Source organism: Coregonus lavaretus (genome assembly GCF_964263955.1).
Source record: "Coregonus lavaretus genome assembly, chromosome: 28".
Lineage (NCBI taxonomy): Eukaryota > Metazoa > Chordata > Actinopteri > Salmoniformes > Salmonidae > Coregonus > Coregonus lavaretus.
In genome coordinates, this window is record NC_140015.1 from 8,679,548 (window position 1) to 8,707,436 (window position 27,889).

Here is a 27,889-nt window from a genome sequence, read left to right on the forward strand (position 1 = left end):
ACCCCTGACCCGGTGCGGGGAGCTTGGACGGGCCGGACCGGGCTGGCGACGCGCACCACAGACTTGGTGCGGAGAGCAGGAACGGGCCGGACAGGGCTGACGACGCACACCACTGGCTTGGTGCGGGAAGCTTGGATGGGCCGGACTGGGCTGGCGACGCGCACCACAGACTTGGTGCGGAGAGCAGGAACGGGCCGTGCCGGACTGACGACGCACACCACTGGCTTGGTGCGGGAAGCTTGGATGGGCCGGACTGGGCTGGCGACGCGCACCACAGACTTGGTGCGGAGAGCAGGAACGGGCTGGGCTGGGCTGTCGACGCACACCGTAGGCTTTGTGCGTGGAGCAGGAACAGGCCGGGCTGGGCTGTCGACACGCACCACTGACTTGGTGGGAATGGCAGGAACAGGCCGGGCTGGGCTGTCGACGCGCACCACTGACTTGGTGGGAATGGCAGGAACAGGCCGGGCCGGGCTGACGACGCGCACCACTGACTTGGTGGGAATGGCAGGAACAGGCCGGGCCGGGCTGACGACGCGCACCACTGACCTGGTGGGAATGGCAGGAACAGGCCGGGCTGGGCTGACGACGCGCACCACTGACTTGGTGGGAATGGCAGGAACAGGCCGGACCGTACTGGGGACACACACCACTGGCCCCACGCAGGGATCAGGAACGGGCCGGACCGGACTGGTAACACACCCCAGTACCTCTCGCCGTGCCTCCACACTTTCCCTCTCCTCTGTGCCCAGTGGCCCCCCTAACCTGGCGGCCTTCTCTGCCAACGCTTTGCACCGCTCTAACCCGTACACCTGCTGGCCCGACGTCGTGAGCCCCCCCCTAAAAATTTCCTGGGGGTCTCTCCTCCCTCTTGCCAGACTCGCAATCATCTCCTCCCACGTCCATCCTCTCTCCTCGTCCCGCTGCTTGATCCAGTCGAGGTTGCCACGGAGATCTGCCAGCGATGGCTCCTGAACACGCTGCTTGGTCTGGTTAAGGTGGTTTCTTCTGTCACGATCGTCGAACAGAGAGGACCAAGGCGCAGCGTTGCGGGTGAACATATTTATATTTATTTACTAGATCACACGATCAAAACAAAGAACGAAACGTGAAGTCCTTCGATACCAAACCAAAAGGAACAAGAAACCACAAAACACAAAGTGCAAGACAAACAGTTAAATATGGCTCCCAATCAGAGACACCCAGCTGACACTCGTTGCCTCTGATTGGGAGTCACTCAGCCCAACATAGAAAATTAAACATAGACTTACACACCCTGGCTCAACATAACATAGTCCCCAGAGCCAGGGCGTGACACCCGCCCAACTACCTCATCCCTATATTGTTATTTATTTTGCTCATTTGTACCCCAGTATCTCTATTTGCACATCATCTCTTGCACATCATTCCAGTGTTAATACTAACTTGTAATTATTTTGCACTATAGCCTATTTTATTGCCTTACCTCCATAACTTGCTAAATTTGCACACTGTATATTATATGTATTTCTGTTGTATTTTTGACTTTGTTTTGTTTTACCCCATATGTAACTCTGTGTTGTTGTTTTTATCGCACTGCTTTGCTTTATCTTGGCCAGGTCGCAGTTGTAAATGAGAACTTGTTCTCAACTGGTTTACCTGGTTAAATAAAGGTGAAATAAAAATAAATAAAAATACTTAAATATTCTATGTCAGCAAATTCCCAGATGAAATGGCTGCATACAATAACATGACAGTGACAACATCAAGCAGGAATAGATACTTTAATAGATACTTTTCATTTAATTGATATGTAAAACTGTGACAGCCAGTGTAATTAACCAGACTAATCTCTTAAAAAACAGCTATCCTTTTTAGCACAGGGCCCAAAGGGAAGTGTTAGCCTTTATTTAAAATCATCACTTTAAAGCTAAATAATAGGCAGGTGAGACATGCCATTACACTCAACAGATATCACCTAAACAGCCCTCCTTTCTTTCACTGAGCTTGCATTGAATACCATTGGATAATCATTAAATGTTGTTCTAGTCTAATGCAAAGATTCCTCCAATCAATCCCTTTATCAATTTGGGCTCTATTACGGTTAGTAGGTCGGAGGACTGCACCTAGCAATGACGCTACACAATCTCTTTGCAGACAAAAAGGGATTCATCCTTCCCTCTGACATAGCTGTTATCTTTTGATAGAGATAAGGTGCCCGATCACCCTGAAAAGGGAGAGGTAGACGTACCATTGCAGCATCAATTGGCATAACTTTTGAATAACACAATCGTAAAAAGGATTTCAAGGTATATATTCAAGATGTAAAACCATATAAATCTAATCAGTACATACATAAAACAATATAAAATATTGAAGTTTAAAGCAATTCCACTTGGTCAAACTAGGGTAAGAAGAGTAATTGGCTTACTTATCAAAGTCAATACAAGAACAACAAGCATGAACAGTTTAAAGCCAACAACAAGCATGTACAGTTTAAACCCAACAACAGGCATGTACAGTTTAAACCCATCTGGCTAGGTTTAACTAAGAAGGGTTAGCTTGCTCTACTGTTGGCTTACTTAGAGCAAGCTAACTGTTGGTATAAGCACATTACCAAATTAATTTCCCCCTGGTGGAATAATAAAGTTGATCTGAATCTAAATCTTGTGTGTTTTCTTTGCCTGGCTAACTACGATAGGCTACAAGGCTCAGATGCCACTTTTAGCACACAACACATCCTGCACATGACTCCACGTGGAGTGGTCTGGTACTGGTATTCTGTTACAGGGTAGCTGTCGGCATAGTGACAAAGTGACGTGCTTCTTTGAAGTCATCAGTGTCCCAGCCCACTGGGTGAAAGGGACACAAGCTTTGTATTTCGGGCAGCGTGAGCACACCGTTGGCACACCTCATGGGGCCTTCCGAAAAATCCCCTTGGCAAGTTGGTAGCGCATTGCTATAAACACTTCACAACAAGCCTTATGGAGAGTGGTAGAAAGAATCAGGGAACATCTATTCAGTGCACTACGTCCTCCCAGTAGCAATGGAAAGATATCTCATAGAATGTCCCCTTATTGACAGCACAGATCTGGTAGTTTCCGGAGATTTTCTTATGTCAAGAGGCAAGTATGGGACACAATGCTGTATTCCTGGAAACCCTTTGCTTTTCCTGTCAACCTGTCAAGGAAGTGATATTAATGGCACTCTATCTTTGAATCCACCCTAAGTGTTACTTAAATATTCTATGTCAGCAAATTCCCAGATGAAATGGCTGCATACAATAATATGACAGTGACAACATCAAGCAGGAATAGATACTTTAATAGATACTTCTCATTTAATTGATATGTAAAACTGTGACAGCCAGTGTAATTAACCAGACTAATCTCTTAAAAAACAGCTATCCTTTTTAGCACAGGGCCCAAAGGGAAGTGTTAGCCTTTATTTAAAATCATCACTTTAAAGCTAAATAATAGGCAGGTGAGACATGCCATTACACTCAACAGATATCACCTAAACAGCCCTCCTTTCTTTCACTGAGCTTGCATTGAATACCATTGGATAATCATTAAATGTTGTTCTAGTCTAATGCAAAGATTCCTCCAATCAATCCCTTAATCAATTTGGGCTCTATTACGGTTAGTAGGTCGGAGGACTGCACCTAGCAATGACGCTACACAATCTCTTTGCAGACAAAAAGGGATTCATCCTCCCCTCTGACATAGCTGTTATCTTTTGATAGAGATAAGGTGCCCGATCACCCTGAAAAGGGAGAGGTAGATGTACCATTGCAGCATCAATTGGCATAACTTTTGAATAACACAATCGTAAAAAGGATTTCAAGGTATATATTCAAGATGTAAAACCATATAAATCTAATCAGTACATACATAAAACAATATAAAATATTGAAGTTTAAAGCAATTCCACTTGGTCAAACTAGGGTAAGAAGAGTAATTGGCTTACTTATCAAAGTCAATACAAGAACAACAAGCATGAACAGTTTAAAGCCAACAACAAGCATGTACAGTTTAAACCCAACAACAAGCATGTACAGTTTAAACCCATCTGGCTAGGTTTAACTAAGAAAGGTTAGCTTGCTCTACTGTTGGCTTACTTATCAACACCAACAGGTTCAAGGGAGTTCATTACCTCCTCCACAATGATCCGCAACACGGGGGCTCCACAAGGGTGCGTCCTTAGTCCCCTCCTGTACTCCCTGTATACCCACGACTGCGTGGCCTCACACAGTTGCAACTCCATCATCAAGTTCGTTGACGACAGTAGTAGGCCTGATTACCAACAACGACGAGACGGCCTACAGGGAGGAGGTAGGCATTCTGACTGTGTGGTGCCAGGTAAACAACCTCTACCTCAACGTCAGCAAAACAAAGGAGCTGATTGTGGACTTCAGGATGAACCAGGTTGGGCATGCCCTCATTCTCATCAAGCGGGCCGGACACCATGGTGAAGAAGGCACGGCAGCAACTCTTCAACCTCAGGAGGCTGAAGAAGTTTGGCCTGTCCCCAAGGGCCCTCACGGTGTTCTACAGGAGCACCATCGAGAGCATACTGAGTTGCCGTACCTGGCTGCATCACGGCCAGGTACGGCAACTCCACCACCGCTGACCGCAAGACTGTACAGAGGGTGGTACGCTCAGCCAAACGCACCATTGAGTGCTCACTGCCTGTCCTCCAGGGTAAGGGTAGGTAACAACACATCTGCCACACTGATCCTCAACACGGGGGCCCCTCAGGGGTGCGTGCTCAGTCCCCTCCTGTACTCTCTGTTCACCCATGACTGCATGGCCAGGCACGACTCCAACACCATCATTAAGTTTGCCGACGACACAACAGTGGTAGGCCTGATCACCGACAACGATGAGACAGCCTATAGGGAGGAGGTCAGAGATCTGGCCGTGTGGTGCCAGGACAACAACCTCTCCCTCAACGTGACCAAGACAAAGGAGATGATTCTGGACTACAGGAAAAAAAAGAGGACTGAGCACGCCCCCATTCTCATCGACGGGGCTGTAGTGGAACAGGTTGAGAGCTTCAAGTTCCTTGGTGTCCACATCACCAACGAACTATCATGGTCCAAACACACCAAGACAGTCGTGAAGAGGGCACGACAAAGCCTATTCCCCCTCAGGAGACTAAAAAGATTTGGCATGGGTCATCAGATCCTCAAAAAATTCTACAGCTGCACCATCGAGAGCATCCTGACTGGTTGCATCACCGCCTGGTATGGCAACTGCTTGGCCTCCGACCGCAAGGCACTACAGAGGGTAGTGTGTACGGCCCAGTACATCACTGGGGCAAAGCTTCCTGCCATCCAGGACCTCTATACCAGGCGGTGTCAGAGGAAGGCCCTCAAAATTGTCAAAGACTCCAGCCACCCTAGTCATAGACTGTTCTCTCTGCTACCGCATGGCAAGCGGTACCGGAGTGCCAAGTCTAGGTCCAAAAGACTTCTCAACAGCTTCTACCCCCAAGCCATAAGACTCCTGAACAGCTAATCATGGCTACCCAGACTATTTGCACTGCCCCCCCACCCCATCCTTTTTACGCTGCTGCTACTCTGTTAAGTATTTATGCATAGTCACTTTAACTCTACCCACATGTACATATTACCTCAACTACCTCAACTAGCCGGTGCCCCCGCACATTGACTCTGCAACGGTACCCCCCTGTATATATAGCCTCCCTACTGTCACTTTATTTTACTTCTGCTCTTTTTTTCTCAACACTTTTTTTGTTGTTGTTTTATTCTTACTTTTTTTGTTTAAAATAAATGCACTGTTGGTTAAGGGCTGTAAGTAAGCATTTCACTGTAATGTCTGCACCTGTTGTATTCGGCGCATGTGACCAATAAAATTTGATTTGATTTGATTTGACCTACAACACCAGGTGTCGCAGGAAGGCCTTATTCTAAAATTGATTGAATTGTTTTTTCCCCCTCATTAATCTACACACAATACCCCATAATGACAAAGCAAAAACTGGTTTTTAGACATTCTTGTTAATTTATTAAAAATAAAGACCTGAAATATCACATTTACCTTTGGCAGCGATTACAGCCTCGAGTCTTCTTGGGTATGACGCTACAAGCTTGGCACACCTGTATTTGGGGAGTTTCTCCCATTCTTCTCTGCAGATCCTCTCAAGCTCTGTCAGGTTGGATGGGGAGCGTTGCTGCACAGCTATTTTCAGGTCTCTCCAGAGATGTTAGATCGGGTTCAAGTCCGGGCTCTGGCTGGGCAACTCAAGGACATTCAGAGACTTGTCCAGAAGCCACTCCTGCGTTGTCTTGGCTGTGTGCTTAGGGTCGTTGTCCTGTTGGAAAGTGAACCTTCGCCCCAGTCTGAGGTCCTAAGCGCTCTGGAGCAGGTTTTCATCAAGGATCTCTCTGTACTTTGCTCCGTTCATCTTTCCCTCGATTCTGACTAGTCTCCCAGTCCCTGCTGCTGAAAAATATCCCCACAGCATGATGCTGCCACCACCAGTCCTTTTGGTGCCTTTTGGCAAACTCTAAGCGGTCTGTCATGTGCCTTTTCCTGAGGAGTGGTTCCGTCTGGCCAATCTACCATAAAGGCCTGATTGGTGGAGTGCTGCAGAGATGGTTGTCCTTCTGGAAGGTTATCTCATCTCCACAGAGGAACTCTGGAGCTCAATCAGAGTGACCATAGGGTTCTTGTTCATCTCCCTGACCAAGGCCCTTCTCCCCCGATGGCTCAGTTTGGCCGGGTGGCCAGCTCTAGGATGAGACTTGGTGGTTCTACATTTCTTCCATTTAAGAATGATGAAGACCACTGTGTTCTTGGGGACCTTCAATGCTGCAGACATTTTTTGGTACCCTTCCCCAGATCTGTGCCTCGACCCAATCCTTTCTCGGAGCTCTACGGATAATTCCTTCGACCTCATGGCTTGGTTTTTGCTTTGACACACTGTCAACTGTGGGACCTTATATAGACAGGTGTGTGCCTTTCCAAATCATGTCTAAATAGTTGAATTTACCACAGGTGGACTCCAATCAAGTTGTAGAAACATCACAAGGATGATCAATGGAAACATGATGCACCTGAGCTCAATTTCGAGTTTCAAAGCAAAGGGTCTGAATACTTATGTAAAGAAGGTATTTCTGTTTTATATGTTTAATACATTTGCAAAAATTTCTAAAAACCTGTTTTTGCTTTGTCATTATGGGGTATTATGTGTAGATGAGGAACATTTTTAATTTAATCAATTTTAGAATAAGGCAGTATCGTAAACAAAATGTGGAAAAAGTCATGGGATCTGAATACTTTCCGAATGCACTGTATATTTAAAAAAAATTATCAGTTGGTGCAGCACCCTCTACTTCCCGCGGCTATGTCCTCTCTTTAGAGTCCTACTGCAGTATGGTTTGTATATTCATATAAAGCATTCAATTAGATTTTACATGGCATACAGCTGAAAGGTCATATATGTCATTTTGGCGTTTTGTCATCAGAAGTTAGTCAAGATGTTATCAACCCATTTAAATAACCTTATGAAACTCAACCTGCATGGAATACGGCTTATCTATGTAAATGTGGGGCCTTTACTGTCCAGATATGGTTCACTACTTTGGGACACCCGCCACTCAGTCATTCTCTAGACAGGTGCTTGGTCCATTCGTACAGTACTGTCATCTTGATGAACAGGAGCCAGGGGAAATAACATTAACACAGTGGTGCTTTCAACCATTGGCAAAGACACGGGTGCTTCGCATATCCAACCTTCACCCCCACCAGTCTGCCCACACTAGATTCACCAGGGCTTTATGTAACCTGTCTGTCTGTGCGTCAGAGTTCCTCTACCTCTACCCGTCTGTTAATTTTTCCCTCGTTTCCAGTCTGCCCACACGGCTCTTATCTCACTGAGGTGTGTCAGTGTACCAGACATGGATACGGGTGGATGTTTGTAGTCATAAAGACCTAATGCTGCCAAAGTCCCCACACACAACCTGCATGGTGGGCAAAGTCTCCAGAATGTCCTCTATGCACCCCACCTCTCTAGTGTGCTACCTCTTTCATTTTCCTATAGCAGGTCGTAAACTGTGGTGTAAAGTACTTAAGCAAAAATACTTTAAAGTACTACTTAAGTAGTTTTATGTGGTATCTGTACTTTACTTTACTATTTATATTTTTGACAACTTTTACTTTTACTTCAATACATTCCTGAAGAAAATAATGTACTTTTTACTCCACCCATTTTTCCCTGACACCCACAAGTACTCATTACATTTTGAATGCTTAGCAGGACATGAAAATTGTCAAATTCACACATTTATCAAGAGAACATCCCTGGTCATCCCTAATGCCTCTGATCTGGCGGAATCACTAAACACAAATGCTTTGTTTGTAAAATATGTCTGAGTGTTGGAGTGTTCCCCTGGCTATCTGTAAATTTAAAAAACAAGAAAATGGTGCCGTCTGGTTTGCTTAATATAGGGAATTTGAAATAATTTATACTTTTACTTTTACTTTTGATACTTAAGAATATTTTGGCATTTACATTTACTTTTGATACTTAAGTATATTTAAAACTAAATAATTTCGTACTTTTACTCAAGTAGTATTTTACTGGGTGATTTTCACATTTACTTGAGTAATTTTCTATTAAGGTATCTTTACTTTTACTCAAGTATGACAATTGGGTACTTTTTCCACCACTGGTCATAAATACAGTGAGGAAGATGATTAGGTTGTGTATTGTTGTTTTTAGCTATGTTAGAACACATTAGCCTAGTTATACTATGCATGAGTATAGGTTTCTATGTACAACTGTTTTTTTTACACTAAGTTGTATTGACCCATATTTTTTGTTTGGATTTCTTTTATCATTGTCATTAGAAAATGTAGAACTATTGTGCTGTAAAAGCATAAAAAAGTGAATGTAATCAGAATTGAATGTCTACTCATCAATCTTACTCTGATGACCATCTGTGGGAGAAGATAGTTCCCCACACTTAGAGAAAAGGGTTCCAAAAGGGTTCTTTGGCTGTCCCCATGTAGAACCCTCTGTGGAAAGGGTTCTACATGGAACCCAAAATGGTTTTTACTTGGAACCAAAAGGGGTCTAAACTGGAACCAACAAGGGTTCTCCTATGGGGACAGCCAAAGAACCCTTTTAGGTTCTAGATAGTACCTTTTCTTTCTAAGACTGCAGAGGTTAATCATCACTTCTCTGATCGGGCGTCATGGCTGGCGCAGACATTATGTTCACCGCTTCATATAACATATAGGCCTAACCAACCACATCCACAAACAGCTGCTGTACAAAATGTTCTAAAATGAGAGGAGCGCAGCAGTTTGACTCAGTGCGCAGACTCGCACTCACACTCACACACAGACACAGACGCAGGCACTCCCAAACACACTTTCCAGGAATATACCCTTTCCAAGAAGGGAAAATCAGTTTGACAGTGATGGAATACACATCTGCAGAAGAAACACATTATGAAACCATCCCAAGTTACCTGTTGTCGAAATAAAAAAAAGCAACGGGAAACATTTAAAAAAATATGGAATGGCGATTTCATTTTGTACTGTACATACTGTACATATAACTGTACAGTGTATTAGCAACAACTGAAGGCACAAAATTCAAATTCTGTAGATTTGTAGTGAGTCCTACAAAGACCCTAATTCAACACTCATGAGGTGCCTTTGAAGGCAGTGGCCGCATCAGAGAAACAGTACTTGACATAACTCAGGTCTATATCTCAATGCATGGCTGGCTCCTGGCTCCTACACTTGTTTTTCTCACTTGAAGAGACAGTTACATAAAGCTGGGCCGTGCTCTCCTCTCTGATTGGTTACAAGGGCGCCGCCTGACGGGTCGAGATTGATTGCTTCCTGCAGCAGGCTCTCTCCATCCCGCCCCTATGTTCTCTGATAGTATGTATATGTTTAACTGTTCTAGGAAGAGCAGACTGTAGAGCTGAAATGCTGAGACTGACTCTGGATCAGCACAGCAAGTTGCAGCGTTGACCTTAACTCAGTCATAAATGCTTACGCTGTCCAGAAGGCTGCTTATTTAGCAATTATTTACATTTACATTTACGTCATTTAGCAGACACTCTTATCCAGAGCGACTTACAAATTGGTGCATTCAACTTATGATAGCCAGTGGGACAACCACTTTGTATTTTTATTTATATATATATATATATATATATCTTTTTTTATGGGGGGCTGGGGGAAGGGGGGGGTATAATGATTACTTTTATACTATTCCAGGTATTCCTTAAAGAGGTAGGGTTTCAAGTGTCTCCGGAAGGTGGTCAGTGACTCCGCTGTCCTGGCGTCGTAGGGGAGCTTGTTCCACCATTGGGGTGCCAGAGCAGCGAATAGTTATGACTGACCTTTGACCTTACAGTATCAAACTACTGCCACAGTTGTTCATTCATGTGTTCGTTTTTTAATCAAGACAACAAAGACAAATAACTTCATTATTTGACATGATGTATTTTACATAATCACTTCCTTCATAAAAATAAGACATTCGAAATGTACATTTTGTTCAATTCAAGTATAATACAAACCAAACTAGCCTTCTGGCTTGATTAGAAGATACTCAGTTGACTGGGTGAACTATAACTAGGTATGCGCACACCTGGACCAATAGTGTTCATACTATTGCAAAGCTGGACAAACTGTCACTAACAAACTTCTATTATGCAGTCGTCCATCTTAGGAAATGCATCTCCACATTTTCTTCTACATGCTACATCAAGCTATTCACACATGCAAGGAATTCCATCCCACACAATTACAAACTATACATTCGGCTGTCTGTACTTGCTCACGTTTCGGACATTTTGTTGAAGCTAATGGAAAGAAAACAATGTTGCGTATACATTTTCCTCACTGACCAATCCACACAAAAGTAGGTCCATATACAATAAAGGATTTTTATACCAGACAAACAATGACTAATTGGCTAATATTTGTGAACAATCTGTTGTCTGCATGCATAGGCACTTATCAGGGACATTAGAAGGACATTAGAATGTTTAATGTTTGAAATGTGGGCCACTTGGCATACACGTTTGACATACTATGTGATACAGTCGAATACTTATGATGCTACAACTTCAACCTTCATAACAGGTTATAACCGGACATAGCTGCTCTGACTAACAAAGGGAGGTGCCAACAAGGCTAACCAGACTCTGGCTGTCACCATGCTTTACAACACTGATAACTGCTAAGTAACACCCCCTTTGTGTGTCCTCCATACTCTGATAAGGATTTGAAATGATACGACCTCCACTGAAACGATCCTCAAATTAAGTGGCTATTCTTCACAGTGAATACCATCATGACTACGTACTTCATCTAAACCTTCAAAACTCTGAAATTGTCGATCCCATGTTCTACTGGAATGACAAGATCTCCCATTTGCGCCTTCATTTTTCTCCTTCTCTGACCATCTATCTTTGCCAGGATCTATTTTTCACACCTCCGCTCCTTCACCTTTAGGCTCCCCTCCTTTACTGTCAACCCCAAATCCAACTGTTCTAAGTGGGGCAGGAGGCTCCTGCTAAGGGTCTTGGTGTGGGATGGAACATACTGATCAAACACTCATAATATTGTGTAGCAATTTGGGGAGCAGGTAGTTTTAGATCTACAATCACTTGCAATTTGGAAGATGGCCTTTCTAAGGCACTGGTTCAGTCCTCTCTCCCTGAACCCCCCTTCTAGGAACACAACTTTAGTGGGGACAGGAAGTGAGTGGGTTTCCCATTTCCTGAAACAGGAAACCACTAGGGGCTTTAAAGCTGTGCAATCAGAGGCTTCTTCCCTTCTTGACTTCCTCCAGGATGGTTGCGACGTCTTTCCCCCACCACCACGTCAGCATTAGGTCCCATTTAGATTTGGCCCTTTTTCTCTCTCCTTAGGGCTTAAGGTAATTGAAAGGTCAAAGTTCACTTGGCGACTCTGTATATAGCCAGGTCTAGTGGTTCCTTACTGGGAACACACCAGTCATCTGCCTCCAGGTTGACTTTGTAGTGTTTCAGAGCTGTCTTGTTGAACACAGGAAGCCTCTCCACTGAATCTGTGGACAATGCCTGAGGGAGAGAGTGGGGGATAGAAGATAGAGTTAGCGATTAGCATGTCTAGGGATGTGACAACTTGACAGGTTATTAGTATCTGAGGTGTATAAGGAGGTACTAGATAGTTGCCTCTTACCTTCATGTGAATGTGACAGCGTCGGTACCATGACCCTCCATTGAGTATAACTGCAGGTCTCCCTGGAAGTAACGCGCGTAGAGGCGCGAAATGGGAAGCCCATAGCCAAAACCAGCCTGGAGGGACACACAATAGGGAAATGTTATGGCTAATGAAAATACATTGACCTAGTTGGAACTATTAGCACTGTTAAAAATAGGATATTTGGCCTCAAGGTACAGAAAACTGCTAAAGAAAACAAGGTTATCTAGTTGTAAGTATGGCTACTGTGCGGTTTCAGGTTCTGTGAGGTTATATAAGTAGATGTGTGTGTATCACTTACCAGTGGGGCCCGGTGATTGTCACCGAAGTCCGGTCTGGGAGCTGTGGAGTACATGTAGCTGAAGAGCGTCTCGATCTTTCTTAAGGGGACACCACCACCCCTATCCATCACCTAAAAAGAGAGAGAGAGAGAGAGAGAGAGAGAGAGAGAGAGAGAGAGAGAGAGAGAGAGAGAGAGAGAGAGAGAGAGAGAGAGAGAGAGAGAGAGAGAGAGAGAGAGAGAGAGAGAGAGAGAGAGAGAGAGAGAGAGAGAGAGAGAGAGAGAGAGAGAGAGAGAGAGAGAGAGAGAGAGAGAGAGAGAGAGAGAGAGAGAGAGAGAGAGAGAGAGAGAGAGAGAGAGAGAGAGAGAGAGAGAGAGAGAGAGAGAGAGAGAGAGAGAGAGAGAGAGAGAGAGAGAGAGAGAGAGAAGAGAGAGAGAGAGAGAGAGAGAGAGAGAGAGATTAAACTTCAGCTCAAACCAGTTTATCTCAAATGTTGTATTTTTCAATCTGGGTCTATTTAAGTTGGGCTATCACTGATTAACACTCTACATATTGGGCAAGAACACATGAAAAAATTCCTATGATATAAACCTGGGATTAGAACATTGGGCCGGAGAGAAGAAAATGCTGAGGTCATTAGGGATAATCAAGGCATCTAGTGCAGAGGTGAGGAGATGGACCTGGTGGTGGAGGTGGATTATGAGGGGATTTAGCTCAATTCATTGAGACAGCCATAGTTTCACATTCACCACTACTAAGATTCTAATTGGGGGAAAGGTTAACGATATCAACCAAAAGCAGCTTTAGTTAATCCCTTACTAAATATGGCTTTAGATACCTGTTAATGAGAGCATGGCTCAGTGGCTCTATTAATCACTGATAAGAATGAAGCCTTGGATAACTCAATCAAGGCTGTACTAGGGGGTGAACTAGGCAGAGGGCACAATAGAGGTAGGATATGGCACAACATTACAGCCAGCATCATCTTTCTCTTACAAACCGTTGGGTTGTTTCAGCTAAGGATTTGTAGTGGTTATGCAATGAGGGAGTTTCAATGAATAACAGGATTGTGTTTAAGGTTAGAGGTTACATAGGCTTATGTGTTGGTTCTATTTTGGGTTTGTTGTTTCAAGGAGTTTAACTGTATTAGAAACGTTCAGTTTTAGATTTTGGTTCACCAAGTTTCCAACAGTTCTACACTTTGCCCCAATTCTCTCATTATCGCAATTCTAATTCCTGCAAGGCTATATGAGCACTGTGATTGGTAGTCTGCCCTGTCACTCACCTTGATTGACAGGTCCTCTCCACCAAGGGCCACCATGACTCTGATGGGTGGGAGGTTGTGGCTGACTTCATGGGTCTCAATTGTAGCTCTCATGGCATTCTGGGTGACATCAAAAGAGAACGTTCAGGTATTTGGCAACACATCAAATCTGACCACACACCATCATACTTTGATATTACTGTACTAAAGTCATGCAGCCAATGTCCTCCCTATCATACACTTTGAGTTTTAAGATATTATTATATGGACTCACCTTGAAGAGCTCAAACAGCATGTGGTAGAGATGGGAGGGGATATAAGAGATCTGGATTGGCTCTCTGACATTGTTGGCTGAAAAGGAAATGATAACAGACTCTGAAGTCCACATAATTGCATCCGTTTAGTTCCCTATTAATAGCTACTAATGTACTGCATGTGATGCTATTTAGCTTTTAAGATAATGTGTTAGTTATTTTTTTCAAATTCACATTAAGGGTGAGAGTGTGTGTAGAGGCCTGCTCTGCTTACCGTTCATCTCCCTTAGCTCCAGCTCAGGGGCCCCGAGGTAGTACTGCTCACAGAGCATCTTGGCACTCTCAAACGCATCTGGAGAGAAAGAGACAAGAAGGAAAGAAATAAATGTAATTAGCTGTTTCCAGCTCTCACTCTGCAAACAAACATGATTTGATTTGATTTGATGATAGCGGAGGTAGAGCCCCTCTTTGTGAGTTATCAGCTTCAAGTAAACAGAATAAGCACATCAAACTGGGTATTTCTATCCCCCTACCACCTCATTTTCACCTCAGACCAATTGAATGAGTAAGCCCCAAAGACTGGTTCTCTTACCTCGAATCACTTCAGTGACATCACACAGGGAGTCAATGCACCCGATGGTGTTGGGGTGGGCTGGGTTGGTGTTCCCGTTGAAAACAAGAGCTGCAGAGAAAAAGGGGACAAGGGGAGGAGGAGAGGAAAATGGGGGAGAGTTAGAATGTTACGTGTGGTGGACCAAGTCCAAAATGTTTTGGTGAATGATTGAAAAAGCCAAGACTGGGCAGGAGAGGACCGGCAAGGCCCAGTTCTGTTTGAATGGCCTTGGACAAATAGTGCTGAGGTGGGTGGGGGGAAAAAAAAGTAGTCCAAACCCTAAGAGCAGTTTGAACCTGTTTTTTATTGGTTTCACAAGAGCTGACAACACAAAATACTGTACCCATAGCACAGCATGGACACTACTTATCCTACTATAGTCGGAACATTCTAGATGCAAAACAAGTAAAGTGAGATCTTTATTCTCTTAACAACCCTATTTTCCTGTCCTATAGTCAGGCCTCCGGGCTGAGACTGTCAAAAAAGTCTACCTCAGCATGTGCAAGTACCTATGTCAGTCTTTCCATGCCAACTCTTGTATAACTGGTTGCCAGCACAATTAGAACAGTACTTGGATGTGTGTCAAGAATAACAGTGTAAGCATTACTCTCAGCTTCAAACGGCTTGCTCAATGCCAGGGCCAAATTGTTGCATTGCATTCTGCTTGAGTTGCAGGTTCAGTTAAGGGGAATTGAATTGGATTGGTCAAGGCCAAACTGATTTAGGTGAATCCCTGTCAACCATCAGGAACAGCTATTTTCTAAGAATTGCTCCTCTGGAATTGGTGAGAGGTTGGCAAGTCCCAAAAGCACTTCCCCTAAACTATGTTTGAAAATAAACAGATAGCTTTAACTGACAAGCTTATTTTGAACTGATCAATGAGGAATGCCTGTGACCTCAGAGGCGGGACTTACTGTGCTGGTTGATGAGCATGCGGATGGAGATACGGCTCATGTAGAATCGGTCCAGGAAGTACTGGATGTTCTGGCTAGTGACCGGGTCCTGGCCGAAGTTGTCTTTGTACTCGATGACGCCCTGCGCCATAGTGGGTACCACATCATTGTGCCTGTTCCTAATGGTCTCCAGGGACTCAACAAACCTGGAGAGAATGAGAGAAAGGGGGCTGTCAATCTCCCCCCAAACATGTCAATAGCCTGCTAGTTTTTCAGAGTTAGTATTGGATGATTAATATATGCCATTTAGAAGACGCTTTTATCCAAAGCGACTTACAGTCGTGCATACATTTCACGTACGGTAGCCCCAGCGGGAATCAAACCCACAACCCTTGGCATTCCAAACACCATGCTCCACCAACTGAGCCACACAGGACCACAATTTGGAGGAGTTAGCCAAAGCTGGTGCAAACTTACGATTGCAAGACACTGTGGTCCTCTGGGCTCTTGTCAAGGAAGTCCAAGATCTCCATAAGGCTTTGGATGTACCTAGAAGAGAGGGAAGGAAGAGTTCATTTAGTGACCTTACTATTGCCACGTTACAATCAAACAGGCATCTTGTTAACATTTGTTTACATACTGAGATAAAAAAAAAAAAACATTGATTCTCAATAGTAAATAGTAAAGCTCAGGCTCTGTCAATAGAGACTGTTAGTAGATATGGAAGGTACTTTTGCACTGGTCATTTTCCAGTTGGCTTTTGGACCAGCTAGGTGCCATTCCTGCATCCCTGTCCCTGCATTGCTCTGATACCAGGACACCCCTCATCCATCTCGCATTGCTGGGCACATTGTGTGTGTGTCTCAATATGTCCATGTAGCAGTATATCTACTCCACTGACATTCTCATTCGCTGCTTAGGACAGCACTGTGAGCCTCTTCTGTTCAACTAAACCAATTTGACGTGAGCCTTCATTTCTGCAAAGCTCTGCACAAGGCTTTCCTTCCAGCCTGCCAGTCCACATTAGGACAGGAGCTGCATGCTAATCAATAAGATGGCGAAACTCATTATCATTCAACAATAACAAGCCAATAGTAATCTGCAAGAAAGCACATGAGCCTTATTTGGTTTAAATCAGTCTATTAGCAAAGGGAACCTAGGGTAACCTTAAGATGTTTGTTTACATTTTACTCGATGTGTAACTGCTACAGGCATCCATGAATAAGAGAACATAACAATGTAGTGCTTTGTTTAATCTATATTCCATTTATATCGATTCCTATGAAGGCTTGTTGTCAACCATCCATTTTGAACATCAGATTCATTACATGTTATTCTCACTTTGGGTGTGGCTCACTCCTGTTTGTCTGTCCAGGTAAAAAATAAAATCACCCTTCCCATTCTAGCTACCCCTATCCAACCTCCACACAACAAGAGATGGGAACCCAGCGGTCCCAGCCCCTCTCCTCCACCAATTAGAGGGCAGTATGCCAAGAACATTCCACCCCCAGCTCCAGCCACTCCCTTTACCCCCCTACAGGGAAAACAAGATTACATATCAGGGCAGTGCACTGTCTTCTTTATATAATGGGAACCTACTATCTATCATATGCCAGTTATCATCTTGATGATGGCAGTTCAAGTTGACATAATAAATTATAATACCTGTTTACTAGAGCTGTTAGATTATTAGATGATCAATCCCATTGACTAGATGTGTAATTACAGCTATGTGTACATGTGCATTGTAATGGTGATCTAACTATGGACACTAAATCAAATTGTTCACCTCAGGAATCTGGGAAGTTTGTTTTTAATGTTTTTCTTTGTTAGAAAGTCTTTCTCAGGTTTCCTCTGTAGCTCAGCTGGTAGAGCACGGCGTTTGTAACGCCAAGGTAGTGGGTTCGATCCCCGGGACCACCCATACACAAAAAAAAATTATGCACGCATGACTGTAAGTCGCTTTGGATAAAAGCGTCTGCTAAATGGCATATTATTATTTATTATATACCCTATTCCAAGCAAAGTTAATTTAAAGTCATCCGACTCCAGCAGAGGCAGAACGTTACAATTACACAGCAGTACACAGATACTTTTGGAACGCTATGTTCTCCCGCAGCGATGGCAAGAAAAACATCTTCCCGTTTATAGCGGGGGCGCGCAAACTGGAGATATACGTTTAATAATTGAGCCCATATCATCAACATGCTACAGAGCTGCGCACGCGCTCGATGTGCTCGTTGTGTTGATCAGTTGACACTTCTGATCATAAAATTCAGTCATACCAAGAAAATACACCAAAGAATACCATACAGAGTCAAATCATGTTATAACAAAGAAGTGCAATAAAATAACATGATCAAATTGAGTTAAGGCATTCCAATGCACATTCTAAAACATCAGATTTCTGCCGTTAATTGTTTTCTGTAAAGGTATTTTGTGAATTCCTTAATCAAAACCAAAAGTGCAATATACTTTCATTGGCTATTACACAAGTGCAATTGTACAGTTTACCCCCGTTTCAACTGTTCATGGCAAGACAGCCGTTCGTCGAAAACAACGAGGGGAGGGAACTGGGACAAAGTTCACAGCGCGAGTGAGTGGCGCACAGCTGCGACACTAGAGCTATGCTGGCCTGTCCTGTGCATTGGCCAAATGGCCATAACAATGTTGCTCAGTCAAACCGCAGGTATGTACACTATGCTGAAAACAATAAACACTTTTGTGCTGACACTGTGGCACGATATATCCTGATTATAGTACATTATAGGGCGACATTATAGGCTACTGTCGCGTTAAAGGTTTACGTTTTCTCACACAAAGCGAGTTTTGTGAAACATTTCCGGATAGGTTCCTGATTGCTCTAGCTGGCTCTTACCAGCGTTGCACGAGCTGCACGGATGGTGTGGTCAACAACCGGTTCGGCAAGAGGTTGAGCTCTTTCATGATGTTGGACAACCGGACAGGGAGTTCTTGTCTGAGGAAGGCGAAGGATGTCTTCTCGCAGGCATTTGTAGAACCTGGAGATGGTGGGTGTCAAAGTTAGATAGGCTAGAGCAAAAGTGTTTGAGGATATATCAAAGCAATTGTGTAATAATAATAGCTATAATTATTATAATTATTATTTATCCTCATCATCATCGGTGCATGCCAAACTATGGCCTATGCAGACAGGCTTCTGCCTATTCCTTCAGTATCTCATATTGTTACTGAAAACAATGGTAACGTTGTAGCCTACATTTAAACATTATGATTGGCTAGATGGAACAACCACGCTCCTTATGTAAACATGTTCAGTAAACATGTGTCTGCTGCTTGTGGTCAAACTTGAACCAGCCTTCATCCGTAGGTAGTATTGTTTGCACATGAGACAAGTCAGTGTAAACATATTGAAAAATGATATCTAATTACCATATTCAGTGTTGTAGTTTAGATTTAGATTACACCCCTATGTCGTTTATGGTTTAATGACCATTTTCTTTACATTTGCTACCAAGTGTTATTCTGCAAGCCAGCAAAATATACAATGACGTCCCTCTTTATCAGTGTGCACGATACTGAAATTAATATTGAAACATTGTGTCGCTCGAAATCTTTGCAGAGCAACATTATAACATTGGTATTCAAAATGATGCTGTTGAGTTTGTATTCTACTCACCGAAATCCAAGAATTGCTTCATAGACAAAGGTGATGGTGAGAATTTGGAGAAATGGTCAATATGATTTGGCACGTTGGCCAAAGCAGCGTTCTTCATGAGGAATCTGACAAACTTCATTGTGCAAGGCAAATAAAAGTCCTCCGATATTAAAGAAAAATAGAAATGTCCGTTCACAATACAAGATGTGTAGCTCCTGTCAGTTTAGGTCTGTCTCGAGTGTTTAGGTACCAATGTTGATTTTCTGAAGATTGCGATAGTCGGAGTTGTCATGAAGTAGACTTCTCCAGCCAATAGCATTGCGTTATGCGCAGGACTGGCCAATGAGAGTGGGCGGTGGGTGCGCCGTGCTTGAAAAACCCACCCCACAACGCCCTGTCAACAACCCAACAGGGACATGATGATGGTGTTGACAGATTGTCTGCCACTTCTAATTTACATAACCTCTGTTCACAGACAATTCATCTACTGGTAGCCTACGTCTGTCGCCTGTCTGGAAATAATCTCTGTTATGCTGATGACAACCTCAAAAAGGTGACGTTCAGGGATGGTAGCCTACTGCTGTCCAGAAAACAAGGGCTCCATTTGAATGTTACTGTGAATGCAGAGCACAGGTCATTGCATTATAATTGATAGCTTATTTCAATATTTTCACATTCCTGTGTTAATTTTATTTGGAAGCATGGTCACCATGGCATCAACCCATCAAAACAGGGTAACTTGTTTGATTTGGATTTGATTTGGATCCCTATTAGCAACAACTAGTTTTCATGGGGTCCGACACACTGAAATAGACATTACAGACAAAAATACTTTACATGTTTACAGTAATGGTATCAATACTTGGTCAAGGAGCACTGAACTTCACACACCCTCCATTCACACCTCCATTCCAGTCAGGGAGGGGTAAAAAAATGTCAAGACCATGAAGCTTACATGTTTGCTGAACTAGGCTATGTAAAAAAATCCTAAGGAAATTGAGTGATTTGCAAAAGAAATTAAGTACATAACGATTATTTTTTCCTTTTCTTTTTCTGCTTGTTACCATCTAGAAATATAACATATATTCCCTTAGACAATACCAGGCAAATATCATCTAAAACTGTAAAATCAAGTGGTGCCGTTGTATGCTATAGTAGTAAACACGCCACCATAATCCTTTTATGGTGTTCATTCTCAACAAGGTGAGAGTTTATGGAGCGGGCATGGCACTGTGTTTCCATAACAAGGTTAAGAACACAATATAGAAATGACAGAGCATGTGTTTCCATCAACAAGGTGAGGTACAGTACAGAACATACAGTGCATTCTGAAAGTATTAAGACCCCTTGACTTTTTCAACCTTATACTACATTATTTTTTATATATATCCTAATCAATCTACACACAATACCCCATAATGACAAAGCAAAAACAGGTTTTTAGAATTCTTTGCACATTTATTAAAAATACAAACCAGAAATACCTTATTTACATAAGTATTCAGACCCTTTGCTATGAGACTCGAAATTGAGCTCCGGTGCATCCTGTTTCCATTGATCATCCTTGAGATGTTTCTAAAACTTGATTGGAGTCCACCTGTGGTAAAGTCAATTGATTGGACAAGGCACACACCTGTCTATATAAGGTCCCACAGTTGACAGTGCATGTCATGGGGGCGGCAGGTAGCTTAGTGGTTAAGAGCGTCGGGGAGAAGCACAATTGGCCCAGCGTCGTCCAAGGTAGGGGAGGGTTTGGCCGGCAGGGATGGCGTTTGCAATGCCAGGGTTGTGGGTTCGATTCCCATGGGGGGCCGGTATGACTGTAAGTCGCTCTGGATAAGAGCGTCTGCTAAATGACAAAAAAATAAATAAAAATAAAAATAAAAAGAGCCTTGGTCAGGGAGTTGACCAAGAACCCGATGGTCACTCTGACAGAGCTCCAGAGTTCCTCTGTGGAGATGGGAGAACCTTCCAGAAGGACAACCATCTCTGCAGTACTCCACCATTCAGGCATTTATGGTAGACTGGCCAGACAGACATGACAGTCCACTTGGAGTTTGCCAAAAGTCACCTAAAACTCCCAGGCCATGAGAAACAAGATTCTCTGGTCTGATGAAACCAAGATTGAACTCTTTGGCCTGAATGCCAAGCGTCACATCTGGAGGAAACCTGGCACCATCCCTACGGTGAAGCACGTTGGTGGCAGCATCATGCTGTGGGGATGTTTTCAGCGGCAGGGACTGGGAGACTAATCAGGATTGAGGGAAAGATGAACAGAGTAAAGTACAGAGAGATCCTTGATGAAAACCGGCTCCAGAGCGCTCAGGACCTCAGACTGGAGCGAAGGTTAACTTTCCAACAGGACAACGACCCTAAGCACACAGCCAAGACAATGCAGGAGTGGCTTCGGGACAAGTCTCTGAATGTCCTTGAGTGGCCCAGCCAGAGCCCGGACCTGAACCCGATCGAACATCTCTGGAGAGACCTCAAAATAGCTGTACAGCGACGCTCCCCATCCAACCTGACAGAGCTTGAGAGGATCTGCAGAGAAGAAATTGGAGATACTCCCCAAATACAGGTGTTCCAAGCTTGTAGCGTTATACCCAAGAAGACTCGAGGCTGTAATCGCAGCCAAAGATGCTTCAACAAAGTACTGAGTAAAGGGTCTGAATACTTATGTAAATGTGATATTTCAGTTCTCTATATTTAATTAATTAGCCAAAAAATATAAAAACCTGTTTTTGCTTTGTCATTATGGGGTGTTGTGTGTAGATTGATGAGGGGAAAAAATGATTGAATCTATTTTAGAATAAGGCTTTAACGTAACAAAATGTGGAAAAAGTCACGGGGTCTGAATACTTTCCGAATGCACTGTAGATAGAGAGAATAGATAGGGAGAGTGAGATAGAGAGAGAGAGAGAACAGGCTTGGATCTATGATCAATGACAACAGCAGCAGTGAGGGACAGGATTATATTGGTTAGAGTGGGCTGCTTATACCAGAGGCAGAGGGCTCATAATGAGGACTACTGGCTACTATTCAGAACATTTGTGTGGCGAGCTTTCTGGCGCCCAGAGCTGCTGAGGCATCACCCAAGTGGGTGCTACACAGAGTGGAAGAGGAGAAGTCTAGTGGCTATAAGACAGGATGGTTCCCAGACTTGCCCTCTACAAGCAGACTTGATCACCATCATCTACCATCCTCTGTCTAGCGCCCTCCGCTCAAGCCATGAACTGACCCTCTCGATCTTCGGAGGATGCAGCTTTCAAAGGCTTGGCCTCTAATGGTTGACCCATCATGATATATTGCTTGTTTGTTTTTTTGCTCTTGAAGCGCTTTGAGATTCTATGAAAAGCGCTATAGAAGTGTAATAAATAATTAATCTTTTTTTAAATTTTTTTAATTAATTATCACCAGCCAAATTCCACTATAGTGTGTGAGTGAGCGAGAGAGAGAGAGAGAGAGAGAGAGAGAGAGAGAGAGAGTTAGTGCAAGTAAGAGATAGAGAGATAGAGAAAGACAGGGAGTCTGGGGATTCTACCCTCTTATCAGACAGGGTGTGGGCATGATCGTCCAAGGAGATGGTGATGATCAATCCTAATACGGCATGTAGACATCAGGACACAGTTAATCCAGTTGACCAGCACTTGTCTTTTGATGAAGCTACATAGCTATGTTTACTCATTGGCTAGCTTGTGAAGGGACGTGACGAGACCGAGAGACAAGGAGAGTCTGGGTTAAAGGGATGTGTAATTTAGAATGATTAGTTGTTGTGGTAGTGAATATAAACACAGGACAGTGATCCAGGTAATCTGACCAGTAGACATGAGGGGCGATGCTCAGGATTATATAACAATCAGTTGGATTCCATCCTGGTATTGGTGGGGTCAGTGCACCCTGTGCAGGTCATAGTATACCTAGGTGTCTGGTTAGACTGTAAACTCTCCTTCCAGACTCACATTAAGAATCTCCAATCCAAAGTTAAATCTAGAATCGGCTTCCTATTTCACAACAAAGCCTCCTTCACTCATGCTGCCAAACATGCCCTCGTAAAACTGACTATCCTACCGATCCTTGACTTCGGCGATGTCATTTACAAAATAGCCTCCAACACTCTACTCAGCAAATTGGATGTAGTCTATCACAGTGCCATCCGTTTTGTCTCCAAAGCCCCATACACTACCCACCACTGTGACCTGTACGCTCTTGTTGGCTGGTCCTCAATACATGTTCGTCGTCAAACCCACTGGCTCCAGGCCATCTATAAATCACTGCTAGGCAAATCCCCGCCTTATCTTAGCTCATTGGTCACCATAGCAGCACCCACCCGTAGTCTGCGCTCCAACAGGTATATCTCACTGGTCATCCCCAAAGCCAACACCTCCTTTGGCCGCCATTCCTTCCAGTTCTCTGCTGCCAATGACTGGAACGAATTGCAAAAATCTCTGAAGCTGGAGACTCTTATCTCCCTCACTAACTTTAAGCATCAGCTGTCAGAGCACCTTACCGATCACTGCACCTGTACACAGCCCATCTGTAATTAGCCCATCCAACTACCTCATCCCTATATTGTTATTTATTTTGCTCTTTTGCACCCCAGTATCTCTATTTGCACATAATCTCTTGCACATCTAGCATTCCAGTGTTAATACTAATTGTAATTATTTTGCACTATAGCCTATGTATTGCCTTACCTCCATAACTTGCTACATTTGCACACACTGTATATATATTTTCTGTTGTATTTTTTTGACTTTATGTTTTGTTTTATCCCATATGTAACTCTGTGTTGTTTTTATCGCACTGCTTTGCTTTATCTTGGCCAGGTCGCAGTTGTAAATGAGAACTTGTTCTCAACTGGCTTACCTGGTTAAATATAGGTGAAATAAATAATAAAAAAAATACTGCCCCGCTGCTTTGACAGTATTAGCTGTATAGTCTACTAGTGTGCTAACCATATAGCCTGGCCTACAATAGTGTCCTAACCATCTAAAGTTCACCAGTGTTGTCATATATACACTAAAGTGGGAAAAAAGGAAGTTCATATACAGTGCAATCTACACAATTTTGCTCAATAGGTTAGAAATGTTGTGGGCCCAAACAAGAGAGAGCGATAGGAATATGTTGATTACGTAATACAGTATATATCAGTATGGAGAGCACTAGCTGCCTAATGTCCTCAGAATGTCCTCAGACTGAATTGCTTTACAAGCACATAGCACAATGGCCCACTGCCAGTCAATGAATACTCACTTTTCCAGGCCAATAAGCAATGCACCAACCTGTTGCTTTCCCTGTGGCCTGCGGGGAAAATGACAAAAACATTAGATCTGAGTGAACAGTCGATTGGTAAACAAGGTTGGGTGTATTAACTAGCATTTAGCTAGCATTAGACTGATTAGATCACTATGCATTACACCACAGACCACACAGCATTCAGGAGAAGCAATGATTATGTGCATGGACATTAGACATTCTATGCTATATACAGTATCGAAATAACATTTTGTAGATGGTTATTTCAACCACTTTTTAAAGACATAACATTTATATATGTATTCTGTATTATTATGTTAACTGTTTTGAGTAGTAATAGCTAATACTATGGACGATTGATGACCACCGTTAGATTAGATTACTTTATTAGTCATGAATGTTTTAAAAAATCCACATGAAAATCATCTTCCTGGTCCTTCATCATTGAACACCACCCTTATCCTCTTGCTATAGAAACAGTTTTGTACTGGACCAGGGTTAACTGGAAATAATGTCAAATGAGATGAGACAGGTCTTGCCCAATTTGTCCAAACGTCTGTTCCTACGAAATCTCCTTCTCACAGTGCATCACTCAGCACTCTAGAGCACACATTTCAACACGTTTAATCGTCAAATTAGGTGACGAACAGAAACAGGTATTAATAACCTCTATTCATATATTAATACAATATGAATAGCCATGTATTAATAGACTGTAAATGGTGCACACTTATTAATCACATCTTGCTTGGGAAAGATTGGCCCAGTATCCTGATCTCTCTTCTTAGAAAGCCCCTCTCCCTCGACCTCTCACCCAGTAAAAACAACCCCCTCTCCCCCCTACCCAGCCCAATATAGTTTGTTGACGTGGAAAAGACTAGTTGTGGTCAAGTGGGGAGTACCATGGTAATAGACATTGGGATGCCAAGCATTCAGCACCCAGTGAAACCCAAGCAGTGACAGGGTACCGTTACACATGTTTACATGGAAGGAGTCAGGGATGTTATTTCTTGTTGTGTATGTAGGCTTGTGGTGAGCTGTGGAAAGAATTTCCTCTTGAGGACAATAAACATCATCAATCAATATATCAATCAACGTATGTTTACCTGGTAAACATGTTTACCTGGTACCTAGTAAACATCTGTTTTTTAAAATGGCAAAGTCATTACATATTGATTTACCATTATTGATTTATTTCTGTAGAAAATCAAAAACATCTTTAGAATTGCAGACTCAAAGCAACACTGTGGAAACTGTGAAACTGAGGTGAATAGAGTCTATAGACACTGTATTCAACGTGTTATTTATGTGTCAGGATTGTATGGTATATTTACTAGCACCTGATTATTTGGGAGTGCCCACATTACCCTCTTCTGTATAGACAATCTGAAATCACATATATATCCTGCCTCCACAGTGACTGTAGGCCTAGCTAATGACTATAGACTCAACAGCTCAGACTAGTAATATTCCATATGTCCTAGATGGAGGAAGCTGAGACTAAATTTAGACACTGACAGTCTAAATACCCATATCTTGTAAATAGATTGTATGACTGTGAGATAGGCTATGGTTTCATATTAGTGGATGAGACCTTCTTGATTACGATGGAATTAGATGGTGTGAGAGACATGCTTGTAAAGCGTAAGGTGAGGTCTGTGTGTGTGGCACAGGCTCAACTGCAGGAGAGGGCAGATCTGGGTGAAACATTAAGGTGAGGTGGCATTTATAACCGTTTTTAACAGTTGGCCAAACATAGAATTGACATACCGTGCTCTATCATGTGGAGAGGAACCTAGTGTCTGCTATATCAATTGCGTTTCCTGTTTTTAACATGACATTAACAGACTGCGGTGGAGTAAGTGTATTAAGTTAACATACATGTAATTTACATGCTACTTCTATATGTGTGTCATTAGTTTTGCTCTTCATGGGGTTTTGATCTTCTAGTAGTAAGTAGGTAGCAGGTTTGTGCGAGCCGGAATGCCTCATAGCAGCAGGAGCCTGTACAAGTACACCCCCTGGACAGGACACTAGCCTTACCCCCAATCTATCTCCTTAATGCTTAGTGCAAAGCAGAGACGCATCGGGTCCTGTTTTAACAATCTTTGGTATGGCTCGGCAGGGGATCCAACTCCAAACCTTCGACTCTAAGGGCAAACTCTCTAATCATAAGGCCACTAAGTTGATCTTCTGTTAGGCCTACATGTAAACCCCATATGAATGTTGAACTCTGCTCTAGTGACCTTCTGCATGTAAGAACTGATTTAGGATCAGCTTAGCCTCAAGTTCCTGCGTTATTGAGGTTCTCCGCTTTGAGCGTCTGTGCTTGTGAGACAATCTCTCCAGTACTAGCCTAACCAGCTAAACAATGACCTTAACACTGGACTATACAGTATTCAGATTATGTACAACATATGCAAGGGTACTATCAACATCATTGATGACAGGTCTGTGAATTATACTGAACAAAAATATAAACGCAACATGAAACAATTTCAAAGATTTTACAGAGTTACAGGTCATAGGAGGAAATCAGTCAATTGAAATAAATCTCTGGATTTCACATGACTGGGAATACAGATATGCATCTGTTGGTCACAGACACCTTTTAAAAAATGGGCTTCACAATGGGCCTTCGTGGTATTTTTGTGCATTCAAATTGCCATTGATAAAATGCAATTGTGTTCATTGTCCATAGTTTATGCCTGCCCATACCATAACCCCATCACCACCATGGAGCACTGTTCACAACATTGACATCAGCAAACCGCTCACCCACACGACGCCATAAACATGGTCTGCGGTTGTGAGGCCAGTTGGTTGTACTGCAAAATTCTCTAAAACGACATTATGGTAGAGAAATGAACATTCAATTCTCTGGCAACAGCTCTGGTGGACATTCCTGCAGTCAGCATGCCAATTGCACGCTCCCTCAAAGCATGAGACATCTGTGGCATTGTGTTGTGACAAAACTGCACATTTTAGAGTGGCCTTTTATTGTCCCCAGCACAAGGTGCACCTGTGTAATGATCATGTCGTTTAAACAGCTTCTTGATATGCCACACCTGTCAAGTGGATGGACTATCTTGGCAAAGGAGAAATGCTCACTAACAGAGATGTAAACACATTTGTGCACACAATTAGAGAGAAATAAGCTTTTTGTGCATATGGAACATTTCTGGGATCTTTTATTTCAGCTCATGAAACATGGGACCAATACTTTACATGTTGCGTTTATGTTTTTGTTCAGTGGATAAAACAAGGTCGCCATCTGCTGGCTATATTATATTTCGCATGCAGGACATATAGCACTGAGCGGCTGAAACTTTGTAGTGCTGGCGCTTGGGAGAGACAGAGAGACAGAGAGAGAGAGAGAGAGAGAGAGAGAGAGAGAGAGAGAGAGCCGTTAAATTCTATAACCACTTAAAAGGAAGCGATTCCCAAACCTTCCATAACAAAGCCAT

General features: G+C 43.1%; 1 pseudogene across 1 annotated transcript; it reads right to left on the minus strand.

Annotated features, from left to right (window-relative positions):
• Window positions 1-10,455: 10,455 nt before the first annotated feature.
• Window positions 10,456-19,391, minus strand: LOC311104406 (pyruvate dehydrogenase (acetyl-transferring) kinase isozyme 2, mitochondrial-like; annotated as a pseudogene). Its single transcript, XR_014615791.1, has 11 exons — window positions 19,188-19,391; window positions 18,408-18,549; window positions 16,007-16,078; window positions 15,551-15,735; window positions 14,616-14,705; window positions 14,298-14,375; window positions 14,044-14,120; window positions 13,791-13,889; window positions 12,526-12,636; window positions 12,204-12,319; window positions 10,456-12,082 (listed from the first exon to the last, which is right to left on the minus strand). The product of XR_014615791.1 is annotated as a pyruvate dehydrogenase (acetyl-transferring) kinase isozyme 2, mitochondrial-like (transcript).
• Between the last annotated feature and the right edge of the window lie 8,498 nt (window positions 19,392-27,889).